Source organism: Papio anubis, chromosome 8, assembly GCF_008728515.1.
Source record: "Papio anubis isolate 15944 chromosome 8, Panubis1.0, whole genome shotgun sequence".
NCBI lineage: Eukaryota > Metazoa > Chordata > Mammalia > Primates > Cercopithecidae > Papio > Papio anubis.
In genome coordinates this window covers 127098879-127113937 of record NC_044983.1, presented here as the reverse complement: position 1 = coordinate 127113937, position 15059 = coordinate 127098879, and positions in this window count along the sequence as shown.

Below are 15059 nucleotides of genomic sequence, written 5' to 3'. Positions count from 1 at the left end.
TAGAATCTTCAAGGAGGTAATTAAGTTAAAAATAAGGTTATTAGGATGTCCCTAACCCAATATGACTGGTGTGCTCATAAGAAGAGGAAACTGGGACACAGATGTGCAGAGGAATACCACGTGAAGATATAGGGAGAAGACAGCCATCTGCAAGCCAAGGAGAAGGCCTTAGAATAAACCAAACCTGCCAACACCTTGATCTTGGACTTCCAGCCTCCAGAATTGTGAGAAAATAAATTTCTGTTGCTTAAGCCACCCAGTTTGTGTTATGTTGCTATGGCAGCCCTAGCAAACTAAGACAGGGACCTAGCATTTACATCCTGCCTCCTTGCATAACATTAAGAAAACCACTAGATTTCTTTGAGTTTCAGTTTTTCCCTTCTGAAAAACATGGTTAGTAATAGTCATTTTTCTGCATATTACACGAGGTTGCTGGTGAGAGTGAAACTGGATCAAGTCTGTGAAAAATTCTCCTATATGCATCTATCTCACCCAGGCTAAGTGGCCACAAAATAAATGGTCTTATGACTTTTCAGCTACCCACCATCTAAACCAGGATGGTGATTCGATTTCACTTCTTGCGCCATGTTGGAATAATCTGTCATGATATTTCGGAATGTTGAGATGAGGTAGATTGCAAGAATATGTGAAAATTCAGTGGGAAGAGCACCTTGATCGGGTTGAAACAGTCGTACTATGGATTTAGGAGGAGAGGGAGGTAGCAAGTATGCCCTTCATTTGTCAACTGAAGTCAGAGGTCACTTACTCTACGTCTTCTATAATATCACTAAATCACTTGAGATTTTTCTTGCTTTTTAAAAATTCTCTTTAGATAACATTATCTCAAACACATTATAGCATTTGTCTTTTAAGTTTTAAATCTTATTCTTTGTATTAGTTTCCTATGGCTACTGTAACAAATTACTATAACCTTGGTGGCTTAAAGCAATAGAAATTTATTTACTAACAATTCTGGAGGCCAGAAGTGCAGTATCAGCCCCACTAGGTCAAAATCAAGGTGGTGGCAGGGCTGGTTCCTTCTGGAGGCTCTTGGAGAGGATCTGTGTGTGTGTGTGTGTTTTTTTTTACTAGCTTCAGAAGGCTGCCTGCCTTCCTTGTCTCACGACGCCTTCCTTAAATCACTCTTGTTGTCACATCTCCTATTTCTTCCTTTGACATTCTTACCTTGCAGGACCTCTGTAATGACTTAGGGTTTACCTGGATAATACAGGATAATAGCTCTATCTCCAAATCCTTAATTTAATCACATCTTCAAGTCCCCTTTGCCATATATAGCAGCATTTTCAAGTTTTGGTGTACCATGTGGATATTTGGGGTAGGGGGCATTTTCAACCTACCATATAGCATCAAAAAGGAAAGTGGAAAATGTGAAGAACAGGATCTTTCCCTAATTATCTTAATTGTTAGCTTTGTGGCCTTGGGAAAGTCACTTAACCTCTCTGAGCCCGTTTCCTCAAATGCCAAATGAGTGCGACATTACCCACCTCATTGGGTTGCTTTGAGAATTCAGTTACATGAAAGAATATATGGGAAACAGTTAATATAGTTCCAAGAACACAGCAGGCTCTTAGTAAATGGTAGCTATTTTGTTTCATTTGCTCTAGTTTTGTTGTTCCAAATTTATATACACTCTCCAACTTATTATTTTTTTTTTTTTTTTGTTTTTCACAGAAAGAGCCATCTCAGACCCAATTCTCTCTTGCCCTTAGTTAGTCTAGCACAAAGGCTCTAAGTCCCACAGGGGCATTGGCTGGCTACCTGCAGGCGTACAGGCAGGGGAATATCCTTAACTTCAAGGAGGTCAAGACTGGCTTAGCCCTTCTCCACACATCAGAGGTCAAGTTCTCTTTCCATTAACAGAGAATGTGATACCTCCGGCTCCAACTCTAGTTCCCAGGATAAGAAATCATGGGATATTTAACCTGCCCAAGGCCTCCTGCATCCACCCACTGTCCAGCCTGAGATCCCTTGCTGCTTGGCCTATGAGAGCATGGGCCCCATCATACCACAGCCTTCTGCCTTGTTATGAGATTGCCCTTTGTTTCTGCTTCTTTCCAAGTCTGGCAGACTACACGATGCTTCAGTCTTCTATGTAATCACTTGCCACACTCTTGCCAGCTTTAACCATGGAAGTTAGGATCTTGTCTTAAAACCCAGTTCAGGAGGGATGAGTGATTCCTCACTGATGGTGCTCCCTGACACCAGCTCAGGCCTCAGATTCGCCTGTACTTGTGTTTGGTCTTTCTGTTGGGACAAAACATTCATCCATCTATCCATTCACTGTTTATTGAACCCCTATCATAGCCCTGGCTGACAGAGACGAATAACATATAGTCCTGGCTCTCATGAAACTCACACTCCAATGAACAACACAAATAAGTTAATAGAGAGCTATACAATACACTGTGAAACATAATTCAATAAATATATATAAGAAGGCCAATGGGACCTCAGAAGAGGAGGTGATCAATTTTGAGGTGAGAAGCTAGAGGAGGCTTGCAAGAGGGGATGACGCTGGGGCTGGAGTTAGAGACTAAGTAGGAGATTGGCAAGTGAACAAGGAAGGGCATTACTCCTGCCAGCTGCTTGTCAAGCCTGAAACTGGGTGTCTTCCAATTCCAGACTGGTTCCTTCCAATTCTCAACTCTCCTAGAGAGTAGCTGCTATCTACTAGATTGAGTTCTTCTCTAAATTCAAATGTTGGAGTCCTAACCTCCAATGTGACTGTATTTGGAGAGTGTGCTTATGAGGAGATAACTAAGGTTAAATGAGGTCCTGAGGGTAGGCCTCTAATGTGATAGGGCTGGTGCTTTTATAAGAAGAGGAAGAGGCACCAGAAATCTCTTTCTTCACCATGCGAAGACACAGCAAGAAGGTGGCAGTTTACAAGCCAGGAAAAGAGTCTTCATCAGGAACTAAGTTGGCCAGCCCCTTAATCTTGGACCTCCCAGAACTGTGAGAAAATAAACTTTCATTGTTTAAGCCACCAGTGTGTGGTTTTTTATTTATTATGGCAGCCCTAGCTGACCAAGCCCGTAGCTAAAGGAAATTTGTGCTTTTGGCTCCCCAGCAGACACATTGTAGGTAAACAACAGATATTTACTGAATGAAAACAGACCAAGCGCCTTAAATACATCTTCCTACTTCATCATGACACTATAAAAAAAGGAATTTTTATTCCCATTTTAAAGCTGAACAAATTGAGACTCAGTGGAGCCAATGAGTTGCCTGAAGTCAGCTGGAATTTAAACTCAGATCTGTTGGGTGCAAAGTTTGAGCATTTGCTCTCTAGGTAAGGATTATTTCTAAAAGGAGTAAAGCCCCATTTGCCTATCCTTTGGTTCCATTCAGCCAATCCCATTGAGCCAGGCCCTGCACCTGCTCTGGGTTCATCCTAGGGACTCTAAGGATGTGTCAGCAGGGCTTTGGGTTTCAGGAATGGGCTCCATTAACTTCTAACTTTGACCGTGTCGCCCCTACCCATTTCCCCAATCAGCCAAAGAATAGTTTAACAGGGCTCTATCCTTCTGCTGTGTGCATTTATGGGTGCACCCTATACATCTCCAGAATTGCAACACACACTGAGCAGAGTAACTCACCTGACCTGAGCCTGCTGCTTAGGAACTGAACTGGCCCATGTGATGAATAGCTGGTCTCTTTTGGATACAATATTATTCCGCAGGAAGGGTGAATAACTGACACGGTAATCTTCTGAGATGTTATAAATGAAACCAGTTTGTTCTTTCTGTCTCTGCCTTAAGGAAGTTGTAAGAGAATCTTAGAGAAGTGTGCCAGATTTCATTATCAGTACACATGTATTGAGCACCAGCTGTGTGCCATGATAGGCTCTGGGGGTTCAGGGAAGACTCAGATACAGTCTCTGCCAAGAGTGAGCTTCTGTCTAAATACATATGTGCACCCCTGTGTGTAGCTCGAGCTACACAGCTGAAGGGAAGGTCCTTGACCTGTTGAAGCCTCACTGCACTGATCTGAAACTGGGATCAAAGGACTCATTTATTTTGTTGTTACTAAACAGCCTCTGGGAATATACCTAGCAATGTGCCTGGCACATGGGAGGAGCCCATGCATCTGTGCATCCTAGAAAGGTGTAAAAGCCAGCAGCGTGGGCAATGAGCCTGCAGGGGTGGCTCTTCTTTAGAGAAACTGGAGCAGTAGCTCAGTCCTGAAAAAAGCACCTAATAAAACATTCACTGCTCATCACAACTTGACCCTTGTCTGCCAAGGTAGATCGGCCTGTGCTGAGACCAAGCTGGATAGAGAATGATAATTCAACCACTTCTAGGTCAGGAGGTTTTGTGAACTCTCTTGGTGAAATTATGCGTTGATTGATTTTTTATAAGTAAAAGTCATTTCTGGCTATGTAGGCTGTGGGAAGAGATCTAAATCACTTAATATAAGATTATTGCCTCATTTTCAAATATATAGGATTAGGAGACAGAAAAAAAGATGTGATTAAAAACATGCTTTGGAGTCAGTGTTTAAATTCCAGATGTGTCCTTCGCTAGCGGTGTGACCCTGGGGCTAGATCTCTGCTTCTCTGAGCCTCTCTTTCATGATCAATCACCAATAAATGAACAAAAAATGATTATAGTATCCACTTAATGATTATAATATCCATTTATAGTTGTCATAAGGAAAGCATTGACATTTTCTATGTAAAGTGCATACAACATATAACCAGCTCTTAATCAGTAATAGCAATTATTACTAGGAAGAAAAAGATGAAACAAGAACCAGAATGAATAAAAGAAATGTTAAAGGGCTGGGTGCAATGACTCACACCTCTAATCCCAGCACCTTGGGAGGCCAAGGTGGGCAGACTGCTTGAGGCCAGGAGTTGGAGACCAGCCTGGTCAACATGGTGAAACCACGTCTCTACTAAAACTACAAAAATTAGCTGGGCATGGTGGCACATGCCTGTAATCCCAGCTACTTGGGAGGCTGAGGCAGGAAAATCACTTGAACCTGGGAGGCAGAGTTTGCAGTGAGCCAAGATTGCACCAGTGTACTCCAGCCTGGTGACAGAGAAAGACTCTGTCAAAAAAAAAGAAAAGAAAAAGAAAAAGAAAAAGAAAGAAAGAAAAGAAAAGGAAAATGAAACAATAAGGATGGGTGGGACAATGCGAGACTCTGTGTCAATAAATAAATAAATAAATAAATAACAAATTAAAATAAAATAGAGGGGGGCACCCAAGATGGCCGAATAGGAACAGCTCCAGCCTCCAGCTCCCAGCGTGAGCGACACAGAAGATGGGTGATTTCTGCATTTTCAACCGAGGTACCGGGTTCATCTCATTGGGCATGTCAGACAGTCGGTGCTGGTCAGCAGGTGCAGCCCGACCAGCAAGAGCTGAAGCACGGCGAGGCATCACCTCACCTGAGAAATGTGAGGGAGAAGGGAATTCCTTTTCCTAGCCAAGGGAAACTGAGACACACAACACCTGGAAAATTGGGTAACTCTCCCCCAATACTGCGCTTTACCAAGGGTCTTAGCAAACAGCACACCAGGAGATTATATCCCACACCTGTCCCCGAGGTCCCACGCCCACGGAGCCTCCCTCATTGCTAGCACAACAGTCTGAGATCTAACTGCAAGGCAGCAGCGAGGCTGGGGGAGGGGCGCCTGCCATTGCTGAGGCTTAAGTAGGTAAACAAAGCAGCCAGGAAGGTAAACAAAGCCACTGTCGAATTGGGTGAAGCCCACCGCAGCTCAAGGAGGCCTGTCTACCTCTGTAGACTCCACCTCTGGGGACAGGGCATAGCTAAACAAAAAGCAGCAGAAACCTCTGCAGATGTAAATGTCCCTCTCTGACAGCTTTGAAGAGAGCAGTGGTTCTCCCAGCAAGGAGGTTGAGATCTGAGAACGGACAGATTGCCTGCTCAAATGGGTCCCTGATCCCTGAGTAGCCTAACTGGGAGACATTCCCCACTAGGTGAAGACCGACACCTCACATGGTGGGGTACACCTCTGAGATGAAGCTTCCAGAGCATGAATCAGACAGCAACACTCACAGTTCAGCAATATTCTATCTTCTGCAGCCTCCACTGCTGATACCCAGGCAAACAGGGTCTGGAGTGGACCTCAAGCATACTCCAACAGACCTGCAGCTGAGGGTCCTGACTGTTAGAGGGAAAACTAACAAACAGAAAGGACACCCACACCAAAACCCCATCAGTATGTCACCATAATGAAAGACCAAAGGCAGATAAAACCACAAAGATGGGAAAAAGCAATGCAGAAAAGCCGGAAATTCAAAAAATCAGAGTGCATCTCCCCCTCCAAAGGAACGCAGCTCATCACCAGCAATGGAACAAAGCTGGACGGAGAATGACTTTGACGAGTTGAGAGAAGGCTTCAGTTGATCAAACTTCTCAGAGCTAAAGGAGGAACTACGTACCCAGTGTGAAGAAACTAAAAACCTTGAAAAAAGAATGGATGAATGAATAACTAGAATAATCAATGCAGAGAAGGCCATAAAAGAACTGATAGAGATGAAAACCATGACACGAGAACTACGTGACAAATGCACAAGCTTCAGTAACCGACTCGATCAACTGGAAGAAAGAGTATCAGTAACTGAAGATCAAATGAATGAAATGAAGTGAGAAGAAAAGTGTAGAGAAAAAAGAGTAAAAAGAAATGAACAAAGCCTCTAAGACATATGGCATTATGTGAAAAGACCAAATCTACGTCTGATTGGTGTGCCTGAAAGTGATAGGGAAAATGGAACCAAGTTGGAAAATACTCTGCAGGATATCATCCAGGAGAACTTCCCCAACCTAGTAAGGTAGGCCAACATTCAAATTCAGGAAATACAGAGAATGCCACAAAGATAGTCCTCGAGAAGAGCAACTCAAATTGTCAGATTCACCAACGTTGAAATAAAGGAAAAAATGTTAAGGGCAACCAGAGAGAAAGATCGGGTTACCCACAAAGTGAAGCCCTTCAGACTAACAGCACATCTCTTGGCAGAAACTCTCCAAGCCAGAAGAGAGTGGGGGCCAATATTCAACATTCTTAAAGAAAAGAATTTTCAACCCAGAATTATTTCATATCCAGCCAAACAAAGTTTCGTAAGTGAAGGAGAAATAAAATCCTTTACAGACAAGCAAATGCTTAGAGATTTTGTCACCACCAGGCCTGCCCTACAAGAGATTCTGAAGGAAGCACTAAACATGGAAAGGAACAACTGGTGCCAGCCATTGCAAAAACATGCCAAAATGTAAAGACCATCGATGCTAGGAAGAAACTGCATCAACTAACGAGCAAAATAACCAGCTAATATCATAATGACAGGATCAACTTCACACATAACAATATTAACCTTAAATGTAAATGGACTAAGTGGTCCAATTAAAAAAGACACAGACTGGTAAATTGGATAAAGAGTCAAGATCCATCAGTCTGCTATATTCAGGAGACCCATCTCACATACAGAGACACATATAGGCTCAAAATAAACGGATGGAGGAAGATCTACTAAGCAAATGGAAAACAAAAAAAAAGCACGGGTGGCAATCCTAGTGTCTGATAAAACAGACTTTAAACCAGTGAAGATCAAAAGAGACAAAGAAGGCCATTACATAATGGTAAAGGGATCAATTCATCAGGAAGACCTAACTATCCTAAATATATATGCACCCAATACAGGAGCACCCAGGTTCATAAAACAAATCCTTAGAGACTTACAAAGAGACTTAGACTCCCATACAATAATAATGGGAGATGTTAACACCCAACTGTCAACATTAGACAGATCAACGAGACAGAAAGTTAACAAGGATATCCAGGACTTGAACTCAACTCTGCACCAAGCAGACCTAATAGACATCTACAGAACTCTCCACCCCAAGTCAACAGAATATACATTCTTCTCAGCACCACATCACACTTATTCCAAAATTGACCACATAGTTGGAAGTAAAGCCCTCCTCAGCAAATGTAAAAGAACAGAAATTATAACAAACTGTCTCTCAGATCACAGTGCAATCAAACTAGAACTCAGGACTAAGAAACTCAATCAGAACTGTTCAACTGCATAGAAACTGAACAACCTGCTCCTGAATGACTACTGGGTAAATAACGAAATGGAGGCAGAAATAAAGATGTTCTTTGAAACCAATGAGAACAAAGATACAACATACCAGAATCTCTGAGACACATTTAAAGCAGTGTGTAGAGGGAAATTTATAGCACTAAATGCCCACAAGAGAAAGCAGGAAAGATCTAAAATTGACACCCTAACATCACAATTAAAAGAACTAGAAAAGGAAGAGCAAACACATTCAAAAGCTAGCAGAAGACAAGAAATAACTAAGATCAGAGCAGAACTGAAGGAGATAGAGACACAAAAAACCCTCCAAAAAATCAATGAATCCAGGAACTGGTTTTTTGAAAAGATCAACAAAATTGATAGACCTCTAGCAAGACTAATAAAGAAGAAAACAGAGAAGAATCAAATAGACGCAATAAAAAATGAAAACGGGATATCGCCACCGACCCCACAGAAATACAAACTACCATCAGAGAATACTATAAACACCTCTACGCAAATAAACTAGAAAACCTAGAAGGAATGGACAATTTCCTGGACACTTAACAGTCTCTCAAGACTAAACCAGGAAGAAGTTGAATCCGTGAATAGACCAATAGCAGGCTCTGAAATTGAGGCAATAATTAATAGCCTCCCAACCAAAAAAAGTCCAGGACCAGACAGATTCACAGCCTAATTCTACCAGAGGTACAAGGAGGAGCTGGTACCATTCCTTCTGAAACTATTCCAATCAATAGAAAAAGAGGGAATCCTCCCTAACTCATTTTATGAGGCCAACATCATCCTGATACCAAAGCCTGGCAGAACAACAACAAAGAAAATTTTAGACCAGTATCGTGGTATGGATTTATTCCTCCAGCCATGCAGCGGCAGTGTGTAGCACATCAAAAGCTTATCCCACCATGATCAGAAGTGGGCTTCATCCCTGGGATGAAGATTGAAGTTCAACATCATGTTAATAAACGTCAGTATGAACAGGGCAAAGACAAAACCACATAATTATCTCAACAGATGCAGAAAAGGCCTGACAAAATTCAACAGCCCTTCATTACAAAACTCTCAACAATTGTTTGATAAGTATCTCAAAATAATGAGCTTCAAGTATGACGACCCACAGCCAATATCATACTGAATGGGCAACTGGAAGTATTCCCTTTGAAAACTGGCACAAGACGGGGATGCCCTCTCTCACCACTCTATTCAATATAGTGTTGGAAGTTCTGGCCAGGGCAATCAGGCAGAAAGAAATAAAAGGTATTCGTTAGGAAAGGGAAAGCAAGTCAAATTGTCTGTTTTGCAGATGACAGTTGTATCATTTAGAAAACCCCCACGTCTTAGCCCCAAATCATAGCTGATAAGCAACTTCAGCAGCAGATCTCAGGTCACAAAAGCAATGTGCAAAAAATCACAGCATTGCTATACTAGTAACAGACAAACAGGGCAATCATGAATAGACTCCCATTCACAACAGCTTCAAAGGAATAAATACTAGGAATCAACACAGGGGATGTAAGGACCTCTTCAGAAGGCCTACAAACTCAGTGTAGAAATAAAAGAGGACACAAACAAATGGAAGAACATACCATGTGCTCATGAAATGAAGGACTCCAATATCGTGAAAATGGTATACTAGCAAGATGAATTTATAGATTTAATGCCATCCCCCATTAAGCTATAATGAGTTTCGCTGCAGAATTGGGAAAAACTGCTAAAGTTCATATGGAACAAAGAACCTGCGTTGCCAAGACCAAAGAACTGAAACAGGCATCATGCTGACTTCAAACCCAAACTGCAGCTACAATGTAAAACAGTATGGTACTGGTACCAAAACAGAGATATGAATAATGGAACAGAACAGAGCCCTCAGAAATAATACCACACATCTACAACCATCTGATCTTTGTCAAACCTGAGAAAGAAAACAAAGAAATGGGAAAAGGATTCCCTATTTAATAAATGGTGCTGGGAAAATTGGCTAGCCATAAGTAGAAAGCTGAAACTGGATCCTTTCCTTACTCCTTATACGAAAATTAATTCAAGATGGATTAGAGACTTAAATGTTAGACCTAAAACCATAAAAACCTAGAATAAATCTAGGTAATACCATTCAGGACATAGGCATGGGCAAGGACTTCATGTCTAAAACACCAAAAGCAATAGCAACAAAAGGCAAAATTGACAAATCGGATATAATTAAACTAAAGAGCTTCTGCACAGCAAAAGAAACTACTATCAGAGTGAACAGGCAACCTACAGAATGGGAGAAAATTTTTACAATCTACTCATCTGACAAAGGGCTAATATCCAGAACCTACAAAGAACTCAATCAAATTTACAAGAAAAAAACAACCCCATCAAAAAGTGGGTAAAGGATATGAACAGACACTTCTGAAAAGAAGACATTCAATGAGATCACTTGGACACAGGAAGGGGAATATCACACACCAGATCCTATTGTGGGGAGCGGAGAAGGGAGGATAGTGTTAGGAGATATACCTAATGTAAATGACGAGTTAATCGGTGCAGCACACCAACATGGCACATGTATACATGTGTAACAAACCTGCACGTTGTACACATGTACCCTAGAACTTAAAGTATAATAATAATAAAAAAATAAAATTAATAAATAAAAAAATAAAAACCAAAAAAAAAAAAAAGAAAAAGATAAGGATGGGTGGAGAAGGATGATAAAATGGAAGGACAAAGGTGGCAAAGGTGCTGTCTTCTCATGTTTGAAGAGTTTTTGATAAAGTGACAGAAACTCTTGGTTTCCTCAAAGAGATTTTTTGATTAGGACTGATGTTTACTAGCAGTAGAAAAGCAGGTGTTGTTTAATATGAAGAACAGTAATTAAAGAAGGGGACATTTATATAGGGATAGTCTGAAGACATGATAGGGGCATTGAGCCAAGGATTTCTGTAGAATACATAATCTTTTTAATAATTTTGCAGTTTCTTACATATAATGCATCTTCATAAATATATATGGGGTAAATCCTTTGATCCTGTGAATAATATCAACAAACACTCTCTAAAGCCCGGACTGTGCCAAGTCTTGGGTTAAATACTTCTTTGTTAGATCTAGCAGCCCTGTGGCAACTCTCAGGGGGAGGTGCTCTTATCACCTCCTTTTAGGGATGAGGAGGCTTAATAGCTGGCCTGAAAACCAAGGGGCAGGGTTGGATTTTAAATTTTGAAAGAAGGCATCCCAAACCTCATGGCCTTTATTATCATATTACCCACGTGCTCTATGATTTGTTTGTTAACATTACCTATCAGTTTCTCACTCTGGACTGTGAGCTCCTCAGATACATGAATGTTATTATAGTACATTTTGTGCACAATGGCTCCAGGCAGAAAAAGGGTTATTTCAAAATGATGTGTATTTTGAATTTTGAAAGAATGAATTTGCATATTTTGAAAAAATCAATTTTTGAATTAGGATTCAAGTATTTTGAAATAATAAATTTGTGAATTAGGGCTCAAGAGAAAAGAGAATACAAAACAATGAAGGGAAAGAGTGGAGAACATGTTTTTGAGTGCTTAATGTGTGGCAATTTATTTACAGTACATAGCCTCATTCTAGGAGACCTTCCTCTCCTGCAGAGACTAAAAAACTGAAAGCTTCAATTTCAGACATGCCTGGTGCTAACACAGGTTCGTTCAACCAGATGTACTTTAGTGAGACTTGGAAAGTGGGGCAGGGTTTACCGGGCCCTTTAGCATGGGTCCTTTACTTCCTCTTCCAGCCTCATCTAACAATGCTCTTTTGCCTTTCAGGCTTCACTCCAGCTGATTTTTTTCCCATTCTCCTGTTGTGTCCGGAATTGGTTCCTTCCAGTGGGTTCTTGGTCTCGGTGACTTCAAGAATGAAGCTGCAGACCCTTGCGGTGAGTGTTACAGTTCTTAAAGATGGTGTGTCTGGAGTTTCTTCCTTCTGGTTGGTTTGTGGTCTTGCTGACTTCAGGAGTGAAGCCACAGACCTTCGCACTGAGTGTTACAGCTCTTAAAGGTGACGCATCTGGGGTTGTTCGTTCCTCCCAGTGGTTTCGTGGTCTTACTGGCTTTGGGAGTGAAACTGCAGACCTTCGCGGTGAATGTTACAACTCATAAAGGTAGTGTGGACCCAAAGAATGACCAGCAGCAGGATTTATTGTGAAGAGCAAAAGAACAAAGCGTCCACAGTGGCAAACAGGACCTGAGTGGGTTGCCACTGCTGGCTCTGGTGGCCAGCTTTTATTCCCTTATTTGGTCCCGCCCACGTCCTGCTAATTGGTCCATTTTACAGAACGCCAATTGGCCCATTTTACAGAGTGCTGATTGGTCAATTTTGCAGAGTGCTGATTGGTGTATTTTTACAGAGTCCTGATTGGTGCATTTACAATCCTTTAGCTAGACACAGAGCACTGATTGGTGCATTTACAATCCTTTAGCTAGACCAAAAGTTCTCCAAGTACCCACCTGACCCAGAAGCCCAGCTGGCTTCACCTCTCATTATTTGCCTAGAACTCCCTTAATCCTATGCTGAGATCTTTGTTCTCCCTATAGTTTCTTCCTGGCTAACTCCTACTACTTCTTTATAACTTAGCTTACATACCACTTCCTACAGGCAGCCTTCTGTGATTCCCACAGTCTAGTGTGGTAGAATTCGAAACCTGCTGCTAGAGTTCCATTTCCTGGTTATTCAATCAAATACTAATACAGATACTGCTGTGAAGAGATATTGCAGATATGATTAAAATCCCAGGTGAGGTGGTTGCAAAAAGAGGATGTTATCTGGGTTGACCTAAACTAATCACATATGCCCTTAAAAGCATAGAATTTTCTTTGGCTAGTGGCAGAAGAGGAAGGCAAAAGGAAAGTCAGAGAGAGTCAAAGATTCAGAGTGCTATTTCTGGTTTGAAGATGTGTAGAGCCATCTGAGAAAGAACTGGAGAGACTAGCAGTCACTAGAAGGAGCAGAGAGTCCCCAGCAAGAAAACGGGAAACTGTCTTACCTTCCTATGGAACTGAATTCTGCCCATGGTCTAAATAATCTTTGAAGTGAATTCTTTCTGCAAGCCCCAGATACGAGCCTTGCCTAGCTATCACCTTAATTTTGGGTTTGTGAGGTCATCAACAAATAATCTAGCTGAAATACCCAGACTTCTGACCTACAGAATGGGGAAATTATACCTGCGTGTTGTTTAAGCCAGAGGTCCCCAACCCCCGACTGCAGACAGGTACTGGTCCTGCCCGTGGCCTGTTAGGAACTGAGAAGCACAGCAGGAGGTGATTGACAGGCAAGCAAGTATTACTGCCTGAGCTCCACCTCCTGTCAGATCAGTGACTGCTCTCAGAGGAGCACAAATCCTATTGTGAACTGAACATGTCAAGGTTCTAGGTTGTGTGCTCCTTAGGAAAATCAAATGCCTGATGATCTGAGGTGGAACGATTACATCCTGAAACCATCCCCCTCCCCTGCCTGTTTTAAAATTGTCTTCCATGAAACCAGTCCCTGGTGTCCACAAGGTTGAGGACCACTGGTAACTAATTAAGAAGATCTGGGTAAAGGATGCAAACCCAATGAATCTAACATCATGTCCTCATGAGAGCAAAGAGTTGCAATTTCCATGACTAGCAAGAACAATGTAAATGCTTTATTTTGTGACATATGTTCAGAAGCTTTCAGAAGTTACCTGTTCTTGTGAAATTTCTACCATTAAAAATCCACTCCATTTAAGACCCAGGTCCATTTTGCAGCTGGGCACTTATAAACGGTAGACCTTGGGAAGGTAACTCTACCTGACTTGACTTCAACTTCCTTATGTGCACATGAGGAAGATGAATGAGTGTCCCTAAGGTTGGTTCTAGCTCTGAACTTCATATAATTTAATAATTCCATCAACACACAGAAGTTGTGTAGATAAAGTGGTTTAAGCCACTAAACTTGTGTTAATTTGATTCATAGTATTAGAAAACTAATCTTTGCTCTGTGATCCCTTGTCATTCTGTGATCTTCCCGTTCTGATAGTTACATTGTAAGAGCTTATTAAATTACCTCTGCTACTAGATTGAGATTTCTCTTAGAGTAGCCACTGTGCTGGGGTTGCTCGTGGTTGCATTTCCCAATGCCAAGCACGCTGCCTGGAACACAGAAGGCACAAATGAATGTTCGTTAAATAAGGAAGCAGATTTCCACAGAGAGGGGCTGTGATGATGCTCCAGGCCTTGGTAGAACACTGTCAAGGTTGTCATTTTGTAGAATACTTTGTTTCTTTCTATCAACCCCAAAAATACGGCTGTCATACCAACTTGGGATCTGAATAACTGAGGTAAGATACTGCTCACCTTTTTAGGAGCACCTGAAGCTTGGCTAAGTTTCCCATCTTTGGCTTAAAATGTTTATTTCTGACAGACTGTTCAACGAGTCTCACTGGGTAATTGCAAAGTTCAAACTTTTAAACTCCAGTATAGTACCTTCAAGGAACCATCTTGACCTTGAATTTGGTCATGCACCAAATTCTACACTAATTATGTATCAGTTGTTTGTGGACATAGCTCCTGGAAATTTCAAAGTCTGATCTTTCTGTCAATTCATGGATAAGTCAGGACTCATGGTTGCATCAGGGCTTGGATAAAATAAAAATTTATAGTTGTCTATACATGGGATGTCTAGGGATTGGGGATTCAGAAATAGTTGGATCTAGGGGCTCAAATGAAATCTCATGTATTTGTCTCTCCTATCATATCTTAGCTTATCTCCATGGGTTGGCTTCATTCTTCAGGTGATTTTTTTTACATGGCAGGAAAAACGAACCACCGACAATTGGTTTTAGACTATGTGGTCATTTTAGCCCATTATTCCTGAGAAATACTTATTACTTGCAAACACTTAATACTTACAAATAAGTATTTAGCCCATTATTCCTGTGGAGTACTTATTTGTAATTTTTTTCAATGATCCTAATGAAATCTCAGT